Source organism: Danio rerio, chromosome 15, assembly GCF_052040795.2.
Source record: "Danio rerio strain M-AB ecotype USA chromosome 15, GRCz13ab, whole genome shotgun sequence".
Lineage (NCBI taxonomy): Eukaryota > Metazoa > Chordata > Actinopteri > Cypriniformes > Danionidae > Danio > Danio rerio.
In genome coordinates, this window is record NC_141035.1 from 15,473,701 (window position 1) to 15,499,630 (window position 25,930).

Consider the following 25,930-nt stretch of genomic DNA (forward strand, 5'->3'; position numbering starts at 1 on the left):
TAGCTTTCTCTAAGCAGATATGTGTTGTGTTAAGTGACAGAAAACCAAAGACTTCATCAGGCCGTTTGGCAAATCATTCAAATCTGGTGTCTATTAAATGTAGATCTGAGACTACTATAGAAACAACAGCTAAAACTGTTAAGTTAGCGCTTTTAAACATCAGATCACTCAACAACAAGTCTCTTTTAGTTAATGATTTTATCAACACAAATTGCCTTGATTTTATGCTTTTAAATGAAACTTGGCTAGATGACAGTTGTAGCGCAGCAGTTCTGAATGAAGCAGCTCCTTTAAACTTTGACTTTTTGAGTGTTTGCAGAGTTAATAGGAGAGGTGGAGGCATCGCTGCCCTGTTTAAAGATGTGTATGTGTATGAATGTAAACAAGTGTCATTTGGTGACTATTTGTCTTTTGAATATCTGAGTATAGCACTAAAAGGTGCTCCACGCATCTTACTGATCATTATCTACAGACCTCCAAAATATTCTCCAGCTTTTATTGAGGATTTTACAGAGCTGTTATCAATAGTAACATCTGAATATGATTATTTTAATATTGCTGGGGATTTTAATATTCACATTGATAATCCAGAAATCAATGCTGTAAAAGAACTGATGACTGTTTTTAACACTTTTGATCTGACTCAGCATGTTCAAGGACCCACACACAATCGTGGACACACCCTTGATCTACTTATAACTAAGGGTTTACACATTTCATCGACTGCTGTTAAGGATGTGGCACTATCTGATCATTTCTGTATCTTTTTTGATATATTGATCACTCCATCTCCAGATCACAGATCTGTCTCTGTCAAAAAGAGATGCATAAATGAGAACACCAGTGAGCAGTTTATGAAGGCCATATCGCTGGCACCAAGTATATCTGCAGACTCTGTTGATTCTCTCCTTGATTTGTTTAATTCTAAAATTGAAAATGTAATAAATCACATCGCTCCTGTTAAAGTTAGGAAGAGAACTGGCAAAGAGAGAGTCCCTTGGAGAAACTCAAGAGCAGTCCAAATGAAGAAAAGACAATGCAGGAAAGCTGAGCGTATGTGGAGAAAGACGAAACTAGTAGTCCATTATAATATCTATAAAGACAGTCTTCAGGCTTTTAATGTGGAACTAAAAACTGCTAGACAGACTTTCTTTTCAAACCTTATAAACAACAATGTAAATAATGCTCGCACACTCTTTGCAACAGTAGAGAGGCTCACAAACCCCCCCAGTCGGATTCCCAGTGAGCTCCTCTCTGAAAGCAAATGTAATGAGTTTGCTCATTTCTTCACTGATAAGATCAATAATATCAGAAAGGCAATCAGCTTATCCAATCAGCCAAGTTGTGTCGATATCAAACAAGCTCAACCACAACTTGAGAAGTCAGACATTATGTCTGACTTCATGGCAATTAACGATAAAATCTTAGAAGAGATTGTGCAAGTTATGAAAACATCAACCTGCAGTCTTGACACGCTCCCCACATCATTCTTCAAAACAGTGTTTACCTGTTTAGAAATGGATCTTCTAAAAGTGGTAAATGATTCACTTCTCTCAGGGATTTTTCCAAACTCACTTAAAACTGCAGTTGTTAAACCCCTCTTGAAGAAGAGCAACCTGGATAACACCCTATTGAGCAATTACAGGCCAATCTCAAATCTCCCTTTCATTGGCAAAATCATTGAAAAAGTTGTTTTTAACCAGGTTAACGAGTTTTTAAACTTCAGGGGGTGTTTAGACAATTTTCAATCTGGTTTCAGAGCACATCACAGTACAGACAGCGCTCTTATAAAGATAATCAATGATATACGCCTAAATACAGATTCAGGTAAAATAACAGTGCTGGTATTGTTGGATCTCAGTGCTGCATTTGACACTGTCGATCACAGCATACTTCTGGATAGGCTGGAAAACTGGGTTGGGCTGTCTGGCACGGTCCTCAAATGGTTCAGATCTTACCTTGAAGGGAGAGGTTACTATGTCAGTTTAGGTGATCATAGGTCGAGGTGGACACCCATGACATGTGGAGTCCCACAAGGCTCGATTCTGGCACCTCTCCTGTTCAACCTTTACATGCTCCCTCTGAGCCAAATAATGAGAAAGAACCAAATCTCCTACCACAGCTATGCTGATGACACTCAGATCTACCTAGCCTTACTGCCTAATGACTACAGCCCCATTGACACCCTCTGCCAATTCATTGATGAAATTAAAAATTGGATGTGCCAAAATTTTCTTCAGTTAAACAAAGAGAAAACTGAAGTCATTGCGTTTGGGAACAGAGATGAGGTTCTCAAGGTGAATGCGTACCTTGGCTCTAAAGGTCAAACGACAAAAAATAAGGTCAAGAATCTTGGTGTGACTCTGGAGTCAGATCTGAGTTTCAACAGTCATGTCAAAGCAGTTAGTAAATCAGCATACTATCATCTCAAAAACATAGCAAGAATCAGATGCTTTGTTTCCAGTGAAGACTTAGAGAAACGTGTTCATGCTTTTATCAGCAGCAGGGTGGATTACTGTAATGGACTCCTCACTGGCCTTCCCAAAAAGACAGTCAGACACTTGCAGCTCATCCAGAATGCTGCAGCCAGAATTCTGACCAGAAGCAGGAAATCAGAGCACATCACACCTGTCCTCAGGTCTCTACACTGGCTGCCAGTTACATTCAGAATAGATTTTAAAGTATTATTACTGGTCTATAAATCACTAAATGGCCAAGGACCTCAATACATTACAGATATGCTCACTGAATACAAACCTAACAGATCACTCAGATCTTTAGGATCATATAAACTAGTAGTTCCAAGAGTTCAGTCTAAGCAGGGTGAATCTGCCTTCAGCCACTATGCTCCTCACTGCTGGAATCAGCTTCCAGAAATGATCAGATGTGCTCCAACATTAGGAACATTCAAATCAAGACTGAAAACACATCTGTTTAGCTGTGCCTTTACTGAATGAGCACTGTGCTGCGTCCGACAGATCACACTATTATGTTTTTCGTTTTCTTTTTCATTCTTTTATAACCTATTTTAACTCATTTTAATTTGTTTTTATCTGTTTTTAATAATTTTTATTGTCTGCATTTTATGTTCCTAAACTTGTCTTTTTTTATTCCTGTTTATGTAAAGCACTTTGAATTGCCACTGTGTATGAAATGTGCTATATAAATAAACTTGCCTTGCCTTGCCTTGCCTTTACACTGGCTGCCAGTTACATTCAGAATAGATTTTAAAGTATTACTACTGGTCTATAAATCACTAAATGGCCTAGGACCTAAATACATCACAGATATGCTCACTCATTACAAACCTAACAGATCACTCAGATCTTTAGGATCATATAAACTAGAAGTTCCAAGAGTTCAGTCAAAGCAGGGTGAATCGGCTTTTAGCCACTATGCCCCCCGCTGCTGGAATCAGCTTCCAGAAATGATCAGATGTGCTCCAACATTAGGCACATTCAAATCAAGACTGAAAACACATCTGTTTAGCTGTGCCTTTACTGAATGAGCACTGTGCTGCGTCCGACAGATTGCACTATCATGTTTTTCTTCATTCTTCATTCTTTCATATCACATTTTACCTGTTTTTATGTTTTGTTTTGTTTTTATGCATTTTTATTATTTGTTTTTATTTTTATTTTACTTGTTTTTTTTATTCTTGTTTATGTAAAGCACTTTGAATTGCCATTGTGTATGAAATGTGCTATATAAATAAACTTGCCTTGCCTTGCCTTGCCTTGCCTAAACATCCTTGTTTGAGCAACTAATTCCCATACAAAGAATCGCTGGTTTGACCCCAGCACAGTTCTACAGTAGGAGTACAGCAGGACCGGTGGGTTACATGTGGGTGCTCGTCCCGACTGGAAATGAGGTTTAGGAGGTGTGTGTAAAAGAGGCCCGCTAGTGAAATGATATGCATGTAAACTTTGCTCCTCTGACCTCAAATGGTGCTCTAGCGACAGACACTAGGAACTAGGTCTGAAGCCTCCTTGTTAGAGCAACCTACTCCCATTCGAAGAATTGCTGGTTCAATCCCAACTCAGATGGGCTTGGGTGAAGTAGGACCAGTGGAATTCATACAGTTTGAACATTTTATTTACAACTTTAAAATATTTAAATCCTTTTTATTTAACACAAATGCCTATTGCAATCTGCGAGATGTGAAAATGCATGTCAACAAAAGCAAATATGAACCCTAGCTACAGATAGAACATGAAAACATACAACCTATCACTTAAGGAAATGTGTGTAATGGACAATCAACCTCTTGCTATACATATCCCCAACCATAAACACTTTCTAATAAAATACATGTAACGGAGGTCAGCTAGCGAAATGCTATGTAGGTAAACATCCTTGTTAGAGCAACCGACTCCCATACAAAGAACTGCCATTTCGATCCCAGCTCAGACCCGGTTGGGTATAGTAGGACTGATGGGTTACATGTGGGGGCTTGTCCGGGATAAAAATGAGATTTAGAGGCATGAGTGTAATGGAGGCTAGCTAGCGAAATGCTATGCATGTAAACCTCACCCCTCAGACTCAAAAGATGTGCTACGGGCCATGGACCATACAAAAAAAAAAAGACTCCCATACAAATAATTCCTAGTTTGATCCCAGCTCAGACCGGGTTACATACACTTTGAGCATTTTATTTACAACTTTCAAATATTTGAATCCATTTTATTTAATGCAAATGCAAAATGCAATCTTTGGAATGTGAAAATCTTTGGAATGTGAATATTACTTTAAAACCCAAGTCAATCGTGTCAAAGTTCTCCTACCATGGGTCTTACTCTCTGCAACATTGCTATTGTGGTAGGGGGACATAGTTTGTCATTTTGACTGTTCAAAACAGGTATTCGTGGGCGGAGCCAGTAAACATAGCATCTGCCAGCAGAACTGCAATGTTCTATTCTTCATTTGCCAGTAGAATTGAAATGCCTAAATTAATTTATTCCAATGCACCATACAGCTTTATTTTTGGCCAGCTCACCTCAGCGAACACAAGTGTTAAATATCTTCTTCATTTCCTCTCATCTGAATGAGATGAACTCATTAGGAAAGAGGATCTCCAGAAGGTAAACAGTGGCCTGTGTGACATTGGTCTGACAGGCGTCCCTGTCTAGTAATAATCAATGCAAATGAAGGTACAACGGTGGCTAATGATCCACAAGTCTGACTGGGGAATGACTATATCCAGTCAGAGAGAAAATCTCTATGTTAGCCAGGTTTTCATCCTAAAGTGAAGTTAATCTTTTTATAGTTTGCAAAAAAAAAGTCACCCCAAAAACGTTAATTTGGTGCATTTGCTTAGGTTATTCACATGGCTAGTACTTGAATTAATGTCTTAAACCTAAAAAAATAAATGTTGTTTGTTTGAAAGCACTGATACATTGTGGTTTATGATAAGCACCATGTGCCTCTTTCTATGCATCTGTGCGAATCAGAAGATTTTAATTTTAGCAGTTGATGACGTATGCTTCAGGAGAAGACTAGCCTGATCACATCAGTTTGCACATGTAAAATGGTTAAAAGAAGGTGACGTATGAATGTCAGACAGACATTAATGACAATGTAATCCCCTATACTTGAGAGAGGCCATGGGAGTATGTGTGTGTGTTTTTTTTTTTTTTTTTTGGTGAGTTATAATATGTGATTTTACAAGTGGACCTCTGGATTTGTACTGTGCAGGAAGGCCTCTCATAGCACCTAAAGCATCAATAGAGCCAGTTCCTACCAATAAATGCACAGCAATATCTGATTTAATTATTATTATTATTGTTTTGTTTACATTCCACGGTATAGGTGGTTTTGTAAAATCATTGAGTTTCAATAAGAAATAATTCCAATTTGCACAGTTTGAAGGGTAGTAAAAACATGCAGAATGGTTTCTGTTGCTTCAAATCTTCATCAAAACGTGGATTAACACTGGAAGTACCAAAATTCTGTAACTACTACATTGGGAATGGTGGTCATTCGGAATATTCATATAAGGACTTATTCACATCTAACACATCTTTGCTTCTGAAAACATGGCACGCAACAGTTCAAAATTGTTTGAAATTAAGCACAGCATACAGCATGATGGTATCTGGACACAGCCACAAAAAATGCCAGCAAACAGAAACTTGTAAGATTTGCCCTGCCTCCAAGCTCTTCTGATTATTGCTCCACTGCTGTGGAACTGACAGCGATGAGCGCCTCTGCATGTCAAAGTTGAAGATCTTGTAACTCTTGTTTACATTGAAAATAGCTGGAAAGTAGCTTGGAAAGGAAAAATCATGCAGTGTGAATCTCTGTGAGAATTTGAAATTAAGCTTTAGACTTTTTTTTTTTTTTTTTTTTTTTTTAATGGTGCAGTGAAAAATGTTTTAAAAGTTTTGTAAGACCTGTCAGAAGTAAAGTTATGTTTATGCTAAAGGAAAGTTTTTGTTAGCAAAAAGTTGCTAGACAGCAAAAAAATTAGGGTCCTATATTAATATGGGTTTTAATTGAAAGTTATTAAATTACAAAATTTAAAAAACATTTTTAGTTCTAGTTTTAAAATATGGTAATGAAAAAGCTGTAGACATGAGGATAGGACTGAATCTGCACGAGTCACTGAGGCAAGTCAGTCAATGAGGAGGAGGGAACTTGTGGATGTTTTCCTGTGAGGAATGTCCTCCGCTCTGCCCACACTGCTGTCTCTCAGCTATAATGTGCTGTAAAGTGAGCTGGCCTAATAAAGCATGGCCGAATGAGAGTCGACAGATCCGAGATGCCATCAAGGAGCGGGTCGGGGAAATGAGACACGCTGAAATCCGTTATTATTAATGTGGCTGGTCTCTAAATTAAACCGCCACTTTCATGTTTGAGTTTGGTTAATTGTCTGTTTTATTTTCTATCTGCTTCTACGAGTTCATTCGATAAAATGCATCTTGGCGGAGGCATTTGCCATTATTTTTGGCCCATAATAGTACCAAGCGTAATCCTACATCACTAATCCACTGGTTTATGACCTAAAATGGTAGGAATTGGTGTGGTACAAGATCCTACTGTACACATGATTATAAACAAGTAAATACAAATATATAAAATTATAAATATAGTGTAAGGCGAGGCAGTGGCGCAGTAGGTAGTGCTGTCGCCTCACAGCAAGAAGGTCGCTGGGTCACTGGTTCGAACCTCGGCTCAGTTAGCGTTTCTGTGTGGAGTTTGCATGTTCTCCCTGCCTTCGTGTGGGTTTCCTCCGGGTGCTCCGGGTTCCCCCACAGTCCAAAGACATGCGGTACAGGTGAATTGGGTAGGCTAAATTGTCCGTAGTGCATGAGTGTGTGTGTGAATGTGTGTGTGGATGTTTCCCAGAGATGGGTTGTGGCTGTAAGGGCATCCACTGCGTAAAAAACTTGCTGGATAAGTTGGCGGTTCATTCCGCTCCCTTCACTTGTTTCAACCCTGCCTGAGTTTACTTCTTCTGTTAAACCCAAAAGAAGATGTAATGAGTGGAAATGTACTGCTGATTTGTGTATGAAATTATTGGAGAACTAGAACAGGTGTGTGTGTGAGTTGCATGACAGGAAGTGTAGTTCGTAAAGTGTCAGTATTTTAGTCTGGATGAAGGTGCATGTTTCCCTGTGATCAGCGAGCCTGGATCGCTAGGTATCGTGGCAAAGATATTTTGAAGAAAGCTGAAAACCTGTAACCAGGGCTTGACATTAATTTTTTTGATCACCAGCCACTGTAGCTAGTAGATTTGTAACATTACTACCCACTCGCCATTTTCACAAGTCACAATTTTCTTAAATTTGACTTTGACATGCTAAATTACATGATTTAGATATTGTGTTATGTCCACAGGCCTTCTTTATTGTGTATTAGCCTGCTCAGTGTGCATGAGCAAATGGGTTGTGTCAAAATGCAATAAGTTTATTTCACGACTTTTCAGGGCTAAAAATTCAGAATTTACTAAGAATTTATTAAGAACTTATCTCTGACCGCACCAAATAAGTATTTCTTAGCCACAATTTTTTAATGTGTAAAAACAAGGGAAATATAGCATTATAGGTGCACTTTTTAATTCAACAAAATCTAGCTTTAAAAAATATTCATAAAATAATTTATAAATAATATTTCATTAAAAATAATCATTGTCATGTATCTAAAATATGCACATGTAATCTGTCCTGGCTAAAGGTCTCAGATCACCAGTTAACTACACATAAATGGGGAGTAATCCCCCATTAAAGTAATGTTATTGTAAAAAATATATATAATTAAACCATATTAACAAAAATAACTGTTAGAAAAAGAAAGCAGGTAAAACATTAATTAAAATGAAAGCAGTGACCACTGCTGCTTTCACAAGAATATATATATATTTTTTTTTATCTTGAGCTCTTCAGCAGCAGGACTGTGGGTGCACCATCATCGCTTCTAAAGGGAACCAATCGCACCCGATGCGCTTCTTCTAGGCATGGTTGTTTTGCGCAAGTAAATGGGGGAGCACGCGTTCAGCTGTTAGCGCGAGTGATCATGCTCTCATTCTGTATTAACCATTCTTTTGCTTGCGCGAACACAGTTATTTTTGTCAGTCATGCTGCTTCTCGATTCTACATGCTTATTGTCGAACCCCGCTTTTAAGAAAACTACAATTTAAAAATGATTTCCAACCAGCCAAAGTGGCTAGTGGAGGGGTCTGTCTATCCCGCCAGATCTGAAATGTACAGCCCTGCCTGTAACCATTGACGTCCGTAGTATTTGTGTTTCCTACTATGGAAGTTAATTGTTACAGGTTCATATCTTAATTTCTTTTCAGCAGTAAAAAGAAACTTATACTATCAATTATTATATGAGCTATAGAATTTTAAAAGCACTCAAGAGAGAGTAAATTTTTATTTTCGAAGATAAGTACATTTTTATTTTTATATATTTTAAGTGTTAAAAAAAAAAAAAAAAAAACATGCTGCTACTATTAATGCATATTCTCAACAGTAACTTCTGTCTATGTTGGTGCACCAACATAATGCAAACAAAATCTCACCAGAAAGCCCATCTTATAATTGAGGTTTCTTCTTATTACATAAAACACATTTAAATCCCCTCTAAATACCTTCGTTTAACAGTAGGAGTTCATGTTTACTGTACCACACACCTTAGCACCGGAATCTGATAAGTCTTCATTTGTATTTCCATCAGCCAAAGAAATTTGAGACCGCCATAATTGCAATATGTACTAATTTGGAAAATAAACCAGAGGCAGAAGAAGCCAGAGTACACAAAAAGTCACTCAGCTTCTCACATCTCACAGCATTTTCTATCAAAGCTGTAGGCGATCTGGATCTGCTGGAAAATATGCAGTCCTGCAATTTTAGCTGAAAAACAAAGACATGGTGGGGTGTATAGAGTTGCAACTCCCCATTCTAAAAACTAGCCAAAAGTGAGTTGTTGAGCTAGTACATCTTGGCATTCAGTGTAGAATATACAGTAATCTTTGTTTCTGGACCAGAGTGTGCATGTGTGTGCAATGTGGCAGCATTTGTGTCATTACAATCACAAAACATTGTGAAAACAGACCTCATTTCCCATAAAGGAAAACAAATTTACTCTGTCTGAATTATTTATTCCTTATATAGTGACAATGGGCCATTCATCGTATAGAAAATTGAAATTGTGTGCAACAGACTTAATTTTGAATATCCTCTTTTTCTCTATACTAACTGTTTGTAATGTGCGTGCGTGTTTGCGTGCGTGTGTGCATGCGTGCGTGCGTTTGTACGTGTGTGTGCGTGTGTGTGTGTGTGTGTGTGTGTGTGTGTGTAAGTGGTGTTAGTGAGGCCAGTAGGGGGCACTCAACCTTCTGTCTATGTGGTTCCTAACACTCCAGTAAATTGATGGGGACTCTAAACTGCTCAGTGAGCGATGTCTTTTGAATGTGATGTTAAATCAAGGTCCTGACTTTCTTTGAAAAAGGATGTCCTGAAAAAAAATAGTATGGGTTTAACCCCGGCATCCTGGCCAAAAATGCCCACTGGCATCTGTCCATCATGGCCTATCAACCATCCCCATAAATGGCTTCATCACTCGTCTCTCCACCAATCAGCTGGTGTGTCCGGCCTGGCACAATATGGCTGCTGTTGCTTCCTCCAGGTGGAGGCTGCACATTGGTGGTGGATGAGGATATCACCCCAAATATTGTGTAAAGCGTTTTGAATGTTCAGAAAATGTAAAAAAAATATTATGACTAATAAAGATGTGTTTAAATCCACATTGTTATTGCTACCGGACATATTTTTCTCTTGCCTTTAAAACAGTTTCATGTTTACACAATAACTTTTTCAAAATGATCTGCATTTGTATTTATTTATTTATTTATTCGACAGTTCAGTCTGGTTCTCAAATCTGATTGACTGAAAGCCGTGCGATATTCTGCAATATCAGAACTCCTACAACCTCTTTACCCTTTGTGTATTACTCCGCCCACATACAGCCAGCAAAAGGCAGACACTACAGATCTAAAGTTTAAAAGATGCTTGCTCAACTGTTTAACTGTCATCTAATGATTTGAATCCAATGTCGAAGAAAGTAGTTCAACATACAACAGGGTTTTTGAAACTCTCCGTGTTTGATTTTGTTTTTATATACACAATTATGCCGTCAAACTGTTGTATAAACGCAATATCACACTCGTAGCAGTGCGATATGGCTGTATATCAGCACTGGTGGGGGACTAAGGCACTCGGCCTGCGGCCTTCCCACCAGTGCCGATATACAGCCATATATCTGACAGTTAAACAGTTGAGCAAGCATCTTTTAAACTGTAGATCTGTAGTGTCTGCTTTTTGCTGGCTGTTTGTGGGCGGAGTAATACAAATACATATATATAGTATTTGTAATGAGTGAGAATGAACCGCAGCTGTGTGTATGTAATCGGGTTAGACAGAAACCACCACTAGCCACTTTGGCTGGTTAAAAGTAATTTTTAAATTGTAGTTTTCTTAAAAGCAGGATTTGACTATAAGGATTGCCTAATATGGGTACAAATGCGATCTTACACAAGTTAATCAACAGAATCAATGATGGGCTGAAAATCTGGGGAAATCTGGGGAATTCAGGTGCAGATTCAGTGTGGGCCTTCTTTTAGGTAATCGTAAGACTAACATAATATTGCATCCATCCAGAAAAAATACATTTTGATCTCAGGTGGACTTTAAAGACACAATATGTAAGATATATACTTTTTCACTAAAATATCCAGAAACAATAGATCAGTGTGTGTGTGTATATATATATATATATATATATATATATATATATATATATATATATATATATATATATATATATATATATATAATTCTGCCTTACGTACTTAAAATACCTCAATTGTTTCGAAGAATGTTCAAATCCAGAAAAGTAAGCATTTTGACATGACTAGTGACATGGATCCTGTATTGTGTGGCTATGCTAATGACATCACACAGCCTCCATTTCCAGTTTAGCTTCATAGAAAACACTAAAGATGCTTTAATATGTTGTGTCTTTTATTACACTGCACAAAACATAATTGAAACAGAACCTTAAAATATATTTAGTATGACAAAACAACAAAACAATGCAGTGTGATCAAGACTGAAAGAGCTTTAAGGCATAATAAAAACTCTGCTGCTCTCATCATGCTACCATGATAATAAGTCATGGTAAAAAAATACTTTAGCTCATAAACATTATATCTGCAAGAGTCCTGTAGGATGAACACAACTGCCATGATTCCACACTTACTCACAGTCACTGTGTAATCAAACTACACTGTTGTTTGTTGTGAATATTCGCCCTCTATTGGTGAAAAAATATTAATTGTGCCTTTAAAGCAGAGGTCTCAAACTCAAATAGGTGGGGGCCATATCAGTGACTGTCAATTCGTAGAAGGGCCGTTTTAACATTCAAGCATGATAAAAGTGGAAACTTGATGCACTCCCCAGAGTATATGCAATCAAAGCTCCTTCTATGTTGTGTCTTGTTATACATATTGAAGGATTGGTTTAAATTGCTATGAAAATACTACAATTTAATAATAAGCATAATAATAATTACTCTGTCCAATCAATTGTGTCTTTACCAAAAGCTTTAACAGATAGTTTAACAGTTTGAGCCCCTCTCTTTAAAGGGATAGTTATTTTCTGGGTGGACAGTTTCTTTAAACTCTCATTGTGCATTCACACCAAAACCGGTGAGAGCGACCAAGGCTGCCTTCAGCTCCGGCAGTGAGAGCGTTAAAATTCGCAACATAAATCTCGTATTTAAAGGGGAAGTTGCTGCATATCAGTTACATTCCTGGATAAAACATGCTTTCTAGTGTGAAAATCTTGTGCACTTCTTATCAAACTCATTTAACAAAGGTAGATCAAGTTGCGTGTGGTGTGGCTTTGCTCCACTTAATTATCCAATGTGTCCATATGTCTAAAATATACTGTCTTGTTGTCATGTTTACCAGTGAACAAACCACCAGATGTCGCTGGTAAACACTCACTCATGAAACTACAAATCTGCCAGTAAATGGACTTCAACTTCATACTTGCTCTTCGCCCACACACCTGCTTCTTCATTTAGCTTGATTACTTTCACACCTGAGAACTTTCAAAGACTGATTAACACACACTATTTAAGCCCCACACTTACTCATTCAGTTGGCCGAGTCTTGTTTACTGTTAAGTGACATTACAACGCGGTTCTCCCTGTCTTGTTTCTTGTTACGTGTTAGTACCTAGCTTTGTATCCTAGTTATCCTGTTTAGCCGCCAGCCTTTCAACCTTTTGCCTGTACCTCTATTACGACTCTGGATTTGCTCTCATACATCTGTTTTCACCTGTATTGACCATTGCTTGCCTGACTACGATTAAACCTGCATTTGGATCCTACCTTCTGTTGTTGGTGTCACTCCCCGTGGTTACACTTGTACAGTCGCGTGAGATTCCCGCTTTTTTAAGATAAAAAAAAAAAAAAAAAAAAAAAAAATATATATATATATATATATATATATATATATATATATATATATATATATATATATATATATATATATATATATATATAATGCATACCAGTAACTTATATTTAAGACATGTTCCTGTAAGAAAACATTGTAAATACCTGGAAATCTGGCGACCACAATAATCAAAGCCCTGGGAACAACTGAGGTCGGAACTAAAGTTCACATCTCTGTGTTCACTGAACTCCTTTCAATCAGTGGACTTCTTCATTATGATTGTTTGCTGCCGAACCGTCATAGCTCATTACCATAAAGTTGACTTGATTTCAACTCTCCTCGACGCTCACACCAGCGAAGACGCGCCGCGCTGCTTATCGCCGCCAGCTCTCATTGAAAATGAATGACTTCCGGCTACTTTGACGCTCTCGCCGCTTTCGGTGTGAACTTACAATTATTCATACATTGGAGGAGATAGTTTACATTAACAGCCTGATAGAGGAAGATTGGACCGAGTTTCACTATAGCAGCTAAACAGCTTTCAATGCCATGTGTTTTAGATAGGGCTTTTCTAGCAAATGTCTGACAATCAGCTCGTTAAGTCTCACAATATGGTTTTTCATCCTTGTGTAGGCCTCAGGTGGCCAGACCAAAATGCTTTGCAGTTTTATATAGTCATACCCGCCAAAGCAATGGCTATAATTTTACACAGCGCAGTGAAAATAAATGGCCTATTGGATCCAGGTCAAGATCAAACGCTCAACAAACTAGGCTCATTCACAAAGCGCCTGGATAATCCATCAGTTCCAGCCTGAAAGACCATTCGCTGTCTTCTTGACTGTTTCTTTGTGAAAAGAAATCTGCTTTCTTTCCCTACTACAGTAGTTCTGCTTTAGAAGGCTGACTGGCTTTTTTCCACAACATCTTTATAAAAGAAGAGGGAAACATTTTCTGAACAGAATTGTACAGTAATGTATGTATATACACAGTTGAATTCTAAATTATTAGCCCTTCTGTATTATGAAATTTATTAAAATAAAGTAATATTTCACTATGTCTTCTTCAGAAGGCTGACCAGCTTTTCTTGCACTACAAAAAAAGAGGTAGTGAAGATTTTGCTGACCAAACCTGTATAATAAAACGTTAAGATACAAAAGAAAAATCGAGAAAGCGGGTGAGCAGAGAGCAAAGAGCTGGTTTAACAGAAGTCAGGGCTTCATAAATCTCACCTCATTCTTCCAAGGGTCGATTGATTTGATAAACGGGTGAAAATAGGGTGGTGTGAGTCACTTCTTCAGATGGGCCTGCTATCACTGTAAGCACAGGGACTTTAAGCAGCTCTAGAAGGAGATGCTCGGGCTCAGAAAACGCCTTTATTGCATTAAAGTGAAACCTCAGTCACACATGCTGGCTAAAGGGCTTTGCTGTCTAGCTTAAGAGAGGAGGTGTAGTTGCATTACAGCGGATGCATTTTACCCTACATAGGCCATTTTTGCTCTATAATTATGAACACTTTGATATTGCAATGCATCTGACGAAGCTTATTTATTGATGGTGAACAGTGGCTTTGAAACAAACCACCCAACCACCCCAGTTTGATCCTTATGTTGTAAATGACTTTACAGTTTTTTTTGTTTTTTTTTTCGTTTAGGGTTAGTAAATTAAATTAAAAAAATAAAATAAAAATAAAAATGTGTTTATATTATAATAATTCAATACGCACAAAATGACGTTTGCTGTTTGTTCAAACTACTTATTTAAAAAGAGCTGAACAGCACAATTCATGTTTTGAGGGGAGCATCTTAATTGTTTTATGTTCAATCCACTTATATAATCACCTAGCAGCCACTCATAACACCCTAGCAACCTCTCAAAACATCCTAGCAAACACCTAGTAATATGTTTAATCAATAAGAATAATTTATAATATTGTAATATTCAATATCCTCACTATATTTGAATATATGTTATATGTCAGAACAGTTCACAACATTGTGGGAACCACCTACCAGGCACTCGGAACACCCTAGCAACTTCCTAGCAACCTCACAAAACATCCTAGCAAACACCTAGTAATATATTTGTTCAATAAGAATATTTCATTGTCATAAAATATTGAATATATACACTGCATTTTAATATATGTTAGATGTTAGAACACCCTAGCAATCACATTGCAGCAGATTTTTGCAACACCTTAGCAACTACCTAGCAACCTCTTAAAGCACCCTAGTAAACACGTCTTGTAGTAACACTTTAGACACTGCCCAGCAACAAATAAAAACAACCTAGCAACCTTCTCCTATGTATCAACACTCTAAGCTCCATTCAGACAACACTATTATTATTTTTGCCATTTTAAAAGCTGTGTACTGAAGAGATTGTGTACTTCTATTGGTTAACATCACCAATGCAACATATTTTAATATAATTATTATGTCAGAATAAATCAAAACACACCAGCAACCACCTAGCAGCCACTCAGTACACCCTAGCAACCTCTCAAAGCACCCTAGCAACCACCTAGTGATATGTTAAATCAATAATAATATTTTATGATATTGTAATATTGAATATACATACGCCATTTTAATATACTGTATATGTCAGGACAGTTCACAACAACCTAGCAGCAGATACTTGGAACACCTTTGCAACAGCATAACAACCTCTCAAAACACCCTAGCACTTACTGTAGTAACACTTTAGCCACTTCCTAGCAACAAATAAAAACAACATAGCAACCACCCAGAATACCCTAGCAACTGCCTCCTATCACCCTAAACTCCATTCAGACTACACAATTTCAATTTTTGCCATTTTAAAAGCTGTGCACTGAATATATTCTTTTGGTTAACATCACTCATGTGACAAAAACTGCAGCCGAACATACCCGCCGGGACGTATTCCGCAGTCTCCAGAAACGTCCGCGGGACTACGTTTCCACAATGAGCCTAGGTTGCATACAAGCGTGCGCAGCCATTTTAATCTTTTTGGCTCAAGACTTCCGGTTTCATTCAATTCCATTAATTTTTAGATGTTAAAAACAGCACGTTATGCTGCTTGATGTTGCAAACTGACATTTTTTTAATATTATTTTACTTATTTATGAATATTCATGCACACACTTGTTTGTAGAGCAAGCAGTTTGACTTTTTTTTTAAGTTAATTATTCTTATTATTTTCTCCCATAGACATCTGAATCAGAAGTTCTAAAATGATTGCAAAACCAGTACTCTTCCGCATTGAAGAATAAGGTCAATATATGAAGTTTAAATGTACTTTTTTTTTTTTAAATATTAAAATAAAATACATATAAATAGAAATTGAAAAATAAATAAATAAAAGGTTTTCCACATGCACCATATCAGCGAGCCACATTTGTAATATGTGTTTGTGTGATGCATTGTTACCCAGGCCCATTTCAGACTTGCATGCATCCTTTTTTGTTTTAGTAATCACACCAAGCCAAAATGCAATTAGAGTTTTATTCTGATTAACCGTGCTGCTCAGCTGAGTGCTGTGTCTAGTACAACAACACTATCTGTGCTGAGTACAAAATCTCCTTTAGACCACAAAGTATTTGCATAAATCATGTCAATTGTATCAGGGAGATTAAACTGAAATCTATCTGTGAAAATCGAAGTGCCAAACATGAACACAAGGGTTAAATTGTGTTCTTCAGTACAGAACAGTACAGAACACCCAGTATCAGGATGGAGATCCCTAGTGTCATAGCTCAGTAATACATGCTAATTACACCCCCACAAGGAAAATACATTTTCTGCTTCATTTAGAGTGACTGCAATAGAGAGGATGGGAACAACATCAAAAAATGAAGCAACTGCATCTACAGTATCTATCTATCTATCTATCTATCTATCTATCTATCTATCTATCTATCTATCTATCTATCTATCTATCTATCTATCTATCTATCTATCTGTCTGTCTGTCTGTCTGTCTGTCTGTCTGTCTGTCTGTCTGTCTGTCTGTCTGTCTGTCTGTCTGTCTGTCTGTCTGTCTGTCTGTCTGTGTTCCATCCATCCATCCATCAAATGCCAGTGAGACCTTCCATGCTGGGATTATTGTGTATAATCAAATGCCTTCCGACTTGTATGTGTGAAATTTTGAATTGCGTTGATATGCAAATGTATGCAAACCCAAATAAATGATGTAGAATTGACTAAAAACAGGCATCAATAAAACGCATGTGTTATCTAATCAGCCGTTCATTTATAATACACTTAAACACAGGTGTCAAATCCAGTTACTGGAGGGCCGCAGCTCTGCACAGTTTGATCAAACTAACTGAATCCTTCAAGCTTGTTTGAAACCTACAGGTAAGTATGTTGAAGCAGGGTTGGAATTAAACTGTGCAGAGCTGCGGCCCTGCAGGTACTGTATTTGACACGTGCACTCAAATAAACAACTTGTTTTCATTAACATGCACTTGCTTATGTGAACCACTTCACATTTATTTTTTTCATTGATTTATTAAAATACAAAAATTAATTTCAGAATTTCATTCCACTTTTTAGGACTTCCAATGTCATCTATCTAAGCCGATTGTTTTGAGAGCTTGCTAGGTGGTTGGTCTGAGTGGTTGCTAAGGGTATTTTGAATTTACATATTACATGCATATTAGTGACACATTTGAAGTAACATTTTACATTAAAATCGTATGTGTGTATTGAAAATGATATTGTTATTATTGTATTAAATGTGTTGTGTAGTGCAGTTTTTCTCAGTCGCTTTGGTGCATTTCTCACAACACTATTTACATTTGCACAACAGTTAATGCATTTCTCAAAACAATTAGTACAAACAGCAAAACCTAGCTGATAACCTGCAAAAGCGTGTCACTTGTTCAAAACGGAGAGCTCATTCCTCAAAAGCAAGTATTGATGTCAATGAAAGTGTCAGTGTCATCAAGATGAAAAGTCCTGACATCATTGTTTATTAACAAGATAGTCAAATGGCATTCATGTTTTCATTATGACAGTTTACTCTGTACATTTTTTTCCAATGCAAAAAAGTCAGATTTTGGTGGCACTTCCTAAAGATGCTTAAAACAGCACTATATACTACATTTGACAGATTTTGACACCTAGTTCAACATTTTTTTGTATGTAATGAAATGAGAACTATTAGTTTTATATGGAATGACTATTCAGCATTCACAAGTTTAGTTCGTTTTGACTGGCATGACATAAGCAGATGATAATGTTATAAAACAGCAGAGAGTTGTTTTCACCGCAGTTGATGAATGTCCAAAAGCATTTGCAATTTGTTGGAAGGAATGAGAAACTGCTACTATGATGTGCACAAATGACTAATTGTTTTGAGAAATGCATTGACTGTTGTGCAAATTTAAATACTGTTGTGAGAACTGCACCAAAGTAAATGAGAATAACTGTAAACAGTTTTATTAATAGACCCTTAAACAACAATTCTAAAGGAATTCTCAAAATCCAATCACTTTAATAAGGTTTAAACCATGGATATTACATTAAATATTATTTCAAATATGGATGGAATTTAATGTGACTGTATTGTTAGTATCACAAGCAAACCTATGGTCAAAAATGCAGTTTTGTTCCTCCAGATATTTTTTTTCTTTGTATTTAATACTTTGGAGTACGTTTTTGGGTTCATAAAGTAATTTGATACAAGTAATTTGTTAATTATAACCAACTGTTTTCAGTTTAACAAAACTTCAGTGCACACTAAGAAATAAAGGTACAAAATCTGTCACTGAAAAATAAAACCCGGCCTCCAGGCGCTTGCATATGAACTCCAACCCCAAGCCTGGCTCCAGGGTGTGGCCCCAGCTGCTCCATAGTGGGCGATGTCATGTTCCTCTGTACTTTTACGCTCATAAAGAGTTTTTGAACCGCACTTAGTCTGGCCTGTCGCCTAAGACCTTTTTGGCTTGGGAGACTCTTACATGGGCATTACCCCCCAACAATGTGGCTCTTTGGATCACTCAGACACTCAAACCTCTCCACCATGATAAGGTGGTGGTTCATGGAGAAGTTGCCACCCTTATAGATAGGGTGAAGGAGCTCTGTCACCAAGGAGGAGTTTGGAGTAGAGCTGCTGCTCCTCCACATCGAGAGAAGTCAGCTGAGGTGGCTTGGGCATCTGTTTCGGATGCCTCATGGACACCTAGGAAGGTGTGTCAGGAATGTTCCACCAAGAGGAGGCCTCGGGGAAGACCCGGGACATGCTGGAGGGACTTTGTCTCTCAGCTGGCCTGGAAACAAATCGGGATTCCCCCAGAGGAACTAGAGGAAGTGTCAGGGAAGAAGGAAGTCTGGGGTTCTCTCCTGAGACTGTTACCCCCGTGACCCGGCCCCCAGGAAAGAGAATGAAAATTAATAAATGAATGAGTCACTAGGGCAGTACCTTTTCAAAAGTTACACTTTTGTACCATATATGCAGACAGTAGTACCTTTAGAGTACACATTTGTACCTTAAGGTTCATTTTTGTACCTTTAAGTTACTATGAGGTATACATTTTAGGTATACTTTTTAGGTATTAATATGTACCTTTAAGGACAATGTACTGCGCCGGTGACAGATGTTGTACCTTTGTTTCAGAGAGTGTAGCAGTTATACAGATAATTTATGCTAAGCATCATAGGGTGTAAGAAAAAGGTGGACTGTTTAATTTACACTTAATAATCAAACAGTTATTGCAAAGTCATTTTAATAACCTCATCTGTCGACACAATGAAATTTATTCAAATACCACTGACCTCATTATTAATATTACTTTCACAATTCTGATGCTAGTGGCACAGGCATGTACTTTTTACTTTTAAATTAATAAACCACTTTGTATTCAGGAAGTAAATGGTCTGAGGCAGGATAATCTTTATCCTTCATAAAAAATGACTGCAAGATCTTTTGTTTTGCCAGATTAGCATCTTTTTTGTCAGGCTACCTGTTGTCTGCTGTCATTAAAATCACTATCTAGGCCACGGAGAGCTGTTTTATCTGCAGGCCCGTGGCACGTCATTTTAATTAAAGCGTGTAGTTTCAGGGAGGGGAGTCGCGGTGACGTCCATAATTAAAAATTGATCTGGGCCACTGCAGGAATGATGAAACTCCTGGGAGTAGAGAGGGAACAGGAGGAGGAACGCTTGATCGAAGTGCAAACTCAACATTTTGACAGCCTGCAGCTTTAGGTGACTATTTAAGCATATAGATTTCACTATAGGACTGGGTGGAAATAAATTGTTTAAAAATAAATTTTGTGCATTGTTTTTTGTGTATGTACACTGATGTTTAGACAGTTAGGACTGATTAAAAAAAGGTGTTGTTTTTGTTTCTTTTTTTTCTGAACTCTCGTGTTTCATAATTCATAGCAATTGTAAATATTATTTTGTTACTGATGTTGGCTCAAAACAAATATTTCATAAATTATTTTAACACTGATGTATGTATGAAAATGAATGTAAGAAAATGAATAAAGTTATGCTCACTTTATGAAATTGTCACTGCTTTAAGTGTGGGCTTTTTTTAAGGCAAGCCATGTAAATTTATATAGCATATTTCATTCACAATGTTAATTCAAAGTGCTTTACATATACAATAATAAAAGAACATAAAAACAACAATGAATTAAGGGAATGAAAAAAAAAGAAATAAAGATATAATATTGTGTTAATCTGTTGGATCAGGCATAGCCAAACACAGCTAAACAGATGTGATCATTTCTGGAATCTAATTCCAGCAGCAGTGAGGCATAGCAGCTTTGACTGAACTCTCGGAATTTCAAATTTACTTCATCCTAATGATCTGATTATATTTAGTGAGCATATATGTAGTGTATTGAGGTCCTAGGCCATTTAGTGATTTATAGACAAGTAATAATATTTAAAATCTATCCTGAATGTAACTGGGAGCCAGTTTAAAGACCTGAGGACAGGTGAAAAGTGCTCAGATTTCCTTGTTCTAGTCAGAATGGTAGCAGCGCTCTGGCTGAGCGGCAGCTGTCTGACTGACTGTTTGGGAAGGCCAGTGAAGAGTCAAGTATCAACTATGTTGCTGATAAAAGCATGAAGTCCCCACTGGAAATAAAGCATTTGATTCTTGGAATGTTTTTAACATTATAGTACGCTGATCTGACTACTGATCTGACTACTGATACTCAGATCTGACTCCAGAATCACACTAAGATTCTTGACCTTTTATTTTGTTTAACTCCTAGACAGGGCCGGAGTGGGACTCCTTTTTAGCCCTGGAGTTTCAAGCCTTAGACAAGCCCACTTCAGTTTACGAGCGAGTATATTAAAATAACATCATTTCAATTCAGTGCTTCACAGTGAAGATTTATTTGAGCAGTTGACACAATGTAATGTTTAACAGTATCAGAATCTATTTCTGTAAGAATAAGTGCTTATAAATATCCAAACCTGCAAATGAAAAAAAAATCAAATAAATACAAAAATAAATTAAGCAGTAGGTATAAAATAAAGATTAAAATTAAATGTATTAAATAGTGTAATGACACTATCATGTCTTTTTCAAGGAAAAAGCTGATTTATAACTTCAAATATATATATATATATATATATATATATATATATATATATATATATATATATATATATATATATATATATATATATATATATATATATTTTATTTATTTTATTTATTTATTTTTTATAAATACAAGGACATTTAAGGCTAGCTAAATCTTCAACACTATTCTTTAAAACATCACAACGTCATTTTCTGCAATATCTGAATATTTTCTAATCAAAACTGTTTACAGATGGTCAGTCCTTCAACACAGATAAAGAATAAATCAAGTATTGCATTGATATCTGCTAGACATTTTACCACAGTATTACTGTCGAATGATGGTATCATGGTTTCCCCTTTTTAGCTTCCTGATCAAGTTAAGTCAGATTCATTAATTTAGTGAATAATTTGATTTTATTAATTGTCTCAGGATAATTTTTTGAGCAGGTGTAATATGCATTAATATTAATAAATCAAATTCTTATATTCACTCAGTGACAATCCTACCAGCTCATTCTAGTGTGTAAAGTCATGACTGGTGCTTGGTAACGTTCCAGAGACTGGCTCTTCACTGTTAGCAGCAAACTGGACAAGGGAATGCTGCTGCTGAAGAGCTACATTAAGAAAACATTCAGTACATAAACAGTGGTTTGCAAACATTGTTGTTTTGCACAGCTCCTAACTAGCCTAACGTTAACTTATCAGCCGTTTTATCTTCTTTGTGTGTTGTACTCTGGCTGCCGCTGGTTTCAACGAAAAATATACTCCAATTTTTGTTTTATTTTGATCTTTTCAGCGCCACCTTGGCACTTTTTTTATTATCCAGTCGAGTGAAAATTACATCATCATTAACCTCCAAGCTGGATTCTGTTCATGGGGCTGCGAGAAAATAAATAAAAAGAGTGGAGCTGCGGTAAAATAATGAATAAAAAGGGGGGCTATGGTTAAAAAAACAAATAAATAAATGAAAAAAATTGTGACTGCTGAGACTGCAGGCAGCTAGGGACACAGGCCCATGCGGCCCAAAAACGGACCAGCCCACCTGGAATACTCCCGGTCCTCCTAATTAGCCAATTCGAGTCTGCACCTAGAGCATAAGCATAAATATCGTTTAAGCACAACATGTACCAAGGTACGCATTCCCCTTGAAAACCTTGTCTCATCTCTGTATTCATAAAACTTTGACAAATATATGAGTTTTGAATTAGTTACTAAATTGGGGCTACACTGCGATCCTTAAATGTCTAGAATTTGTGTATTTTAATATGTCATTAAATGATTATTCTTGTAAATATGCCTAATACAATTGTCGAAGTATTGTTACAATTAATTACATTTTAGTCTTCTGTAAATCAGGGTAAAAAATAAAAAGAATGATTATCATTATTTTGTGATCAGTAAGTCAATCAAAAATTAAATCAATCAATCAATCAATCAATCATCCAATAATATTAAAAAGGATGCTTTCTAATGTACATAATTTTTAATATCTGTTACACGTTTATTATTTTGATGCTTGTAAAGCCAAACAGTAAATGTGCATTTGGTCTAGTAAGCTAGTAGCACTACCATCAAAAATAACAATAGCATAATTGCATTACTATATCAGTGACAAGTCACTAATCTTGTGTGCATAAATACACTATTTGGATGGGGATTTGTAAACCAGCAGTAATCTAGATTACGGCCTTTAATCTACTCAGATAATGGTCTTTGGTCATGATCAGCCTGTGAAATTGCACTTCCAGAGTAACACGCAGAGACTCGGAGATGTAAAACTGTAGGAATGGTTCAGATAAAACTGGTTCTCGCCCTCCACCTCTGCGGACCCAGAGATGCCCTTGCTGGGAGTCATTTTAATCAGCTCATCAGTCATTCATGATGAATGAAACATTAGCCCATCTCTGCCTCCCAGATCACACATTAACCATCTGCTAATCAGGACTGATTGGGCACAACTACTCTTAAGTTCATCCAGGGAAACATGCCGTCATAACGCATATATGTTCACATTCAGGATGCTCTCTCTCTCTCTCTCTCTCTCTCTCTCTCTCTCTCTCTCTCTCTCCCTCTCCCTCTTCTCCCTCTCTCTCTCTCTCTCTCTCTCTCTCTCTCTCTCTCTCCATCACAGCAGTCATTTGTCAGGTCAGTATGTGCCCTGCGTTTGAGTTCATGAGCAATATGCACATAATCAGACTGCATCCCGAGAAAGAGCTTGCTGCTGGCTAAAAGTGCAGTGTAGGACCTCTTTTCTCCCAGCAGGCACAGGACATCAACATGGCGTCAGATTGACATGCATCCCAACGTCATGGGGACATTGCATTTTGTTTGAAAATGAAAATTGGCATGAGTTCAGAACCAAACGTCAGGTCTACGCAAATGTCCATTCTAAAATCAACCAAATATCAACACTAATGATGTTACATGGTATGCTTGACGCTTTGTGGACATTACCACTATAATATCTGAGTGGCAGCTGTGTGCACTTTTTTTGCATGTCAAATGTCTCACGACTGCTGTTTGCGCCCATGCTGTGGCGTAAACCCACCAGAGACCACTGTCTAACGACCGTCTGACTGGCTGAATGATTGACTGGGCGACCAGCCAATCAGCTGACCCACCCTCCTCCTTCCCTGAACCCAACCAATTTTACAGATTGACCCGCCCACCCAGTTACTTCTCTAATCCCAACCATCAGTTTACAAAAGCTGTCAAGAGAAAGAAAAGTGCTCGTCTGATTTTTACCGGTTTTGCATTTTACCACATTTTCACCCTGTTATGAACTTGTTTACTTTGAACTTGAACTTGTTTGAATTCTGTTTATGTTTTTCCTGATTTCTAGAACCGCTCTTCCCCGGACTCGAACCTGGTCGTCGTCGTCGTGGTCAGCTCTTATCTGCATCTCAAGTCCACCAACATACAAGAGCTAACAGGACAAAATGGTTGCCGTGGGAAAGCCCTCCACATGGAGGTAAGCGGTCAGCTGGTAAGCATGAAAAGGAACAGCATCATACCACCCCGTGGACATACCAGAAATGTCCACGGGACTACGTTTTCAGAATGAGCCTGGGTAAGTTTAAGATGTTAGCTAGATGTTGGGTTTTGGTTACTTTCCAAGACTACCTAAAATCAACCCAATACCAACGTCTATTGATATTACAGCTTGTCGTTGTGTGGACGTGACCTCTATGACATCTATCAGACGTTGGATTTTGGTTTTTACTTGGTTTACTTGACGAATTAATGTCAGTATTTGACATCAATATGACATTAGTTTAAGATGTTGGCTAGATGTTGGATTTTGGTCACTTTCACAACCTAAAATCAAACAAATATAAACATAATTTGATGTCATTAATGGACATCAAAATAACATTGTCCTTAGAAGCTGGCTAGACATTGAGTTTTGGTCACGTGACATCACAACCTAAATCTAATCTGTGCTTGGGTTACCAGAATGATGTCAATGTCAATGTCAATTTTATTTATATAGCACCATTTTACACAACCAAAGGTTGACCAATGTGCTAAACAATACAAATCCCAAAGAACAAATATAAAATTATAGCTAAAACAAACAATTCTCACTAATAGTTATTATAGCTAAAAATAAACAATTCTCACTGATAAAATGCCAAATCAAAAAGGTAAGTTTTCAACCTAGATTTAAAAACAGACAGAAATTATATAGACCTAATACAGAGGGGCAGAGCATTCCACAAAGTAGGACCAGCTACTGCGAAAGCCCGGTCACCCCTGCATTTCTGCCTCGACTTTGGAATGTATAATAGTCTCTGGATAGATGATCGAAGAGACCGACCAGGCTGATGTTCAGTCAACAGGTCTGACAGGTAGGAAGGAGCCAGGCCATTTAGTGATTTAAAAACCAGGAGAAGAATTTTAAAAGTGACTCGATAGTGCACAGGCAACCATTGCAGAGTGCACAAAACTGGTGTGATTTGGTCATATTTTTTGGTACTGGTTAAAAGCCTTGCAGCAGCATTTTGAACTAGCTGTAGGCGAGATGGAGTTGCAAGTTACTAGATGATGACATAAACAGGAGAGAATGTGCCTGACGATCAAACCTTACACTTGAAAATGTTCACTAATGTTTACATTTGTAATATTTAGATTGTTTACTAATTAAAAACCACCTCATGTGGATTTTTGTAACTGAAAATCTGTGTCACATTTCGGAGGCTGCTGCTGTCCTGCGAAGATCACATTTTGACAGTGGGTGGGTTATAGAGACCAAAACAAAGACAGACATTCTGAGACAGAGCATGCATTTTCAAAGGAGAATAACTGACTTTAGCATTGCTTTACAGTTAAACAAATATGTTCATTTAGCATGCAGAGAAGCCATTTTAAAAGGGAGGGAATGTAAATATGTTTGATTAAATATTATGAGAGCACATACACTTTT

General features: G+C 37.3%; 1 protein-coding gene across 2 annotated transcripts in view; it reads right to left on the minus strand.

The window, feature by feature from the left end:
• The window catches only part of zgc:172282, a 269,591-nt gene that overhangs the window by 68,543 nt on the left and 175,118 nt on the right, over nucleotides 1-25,930 (minus strand).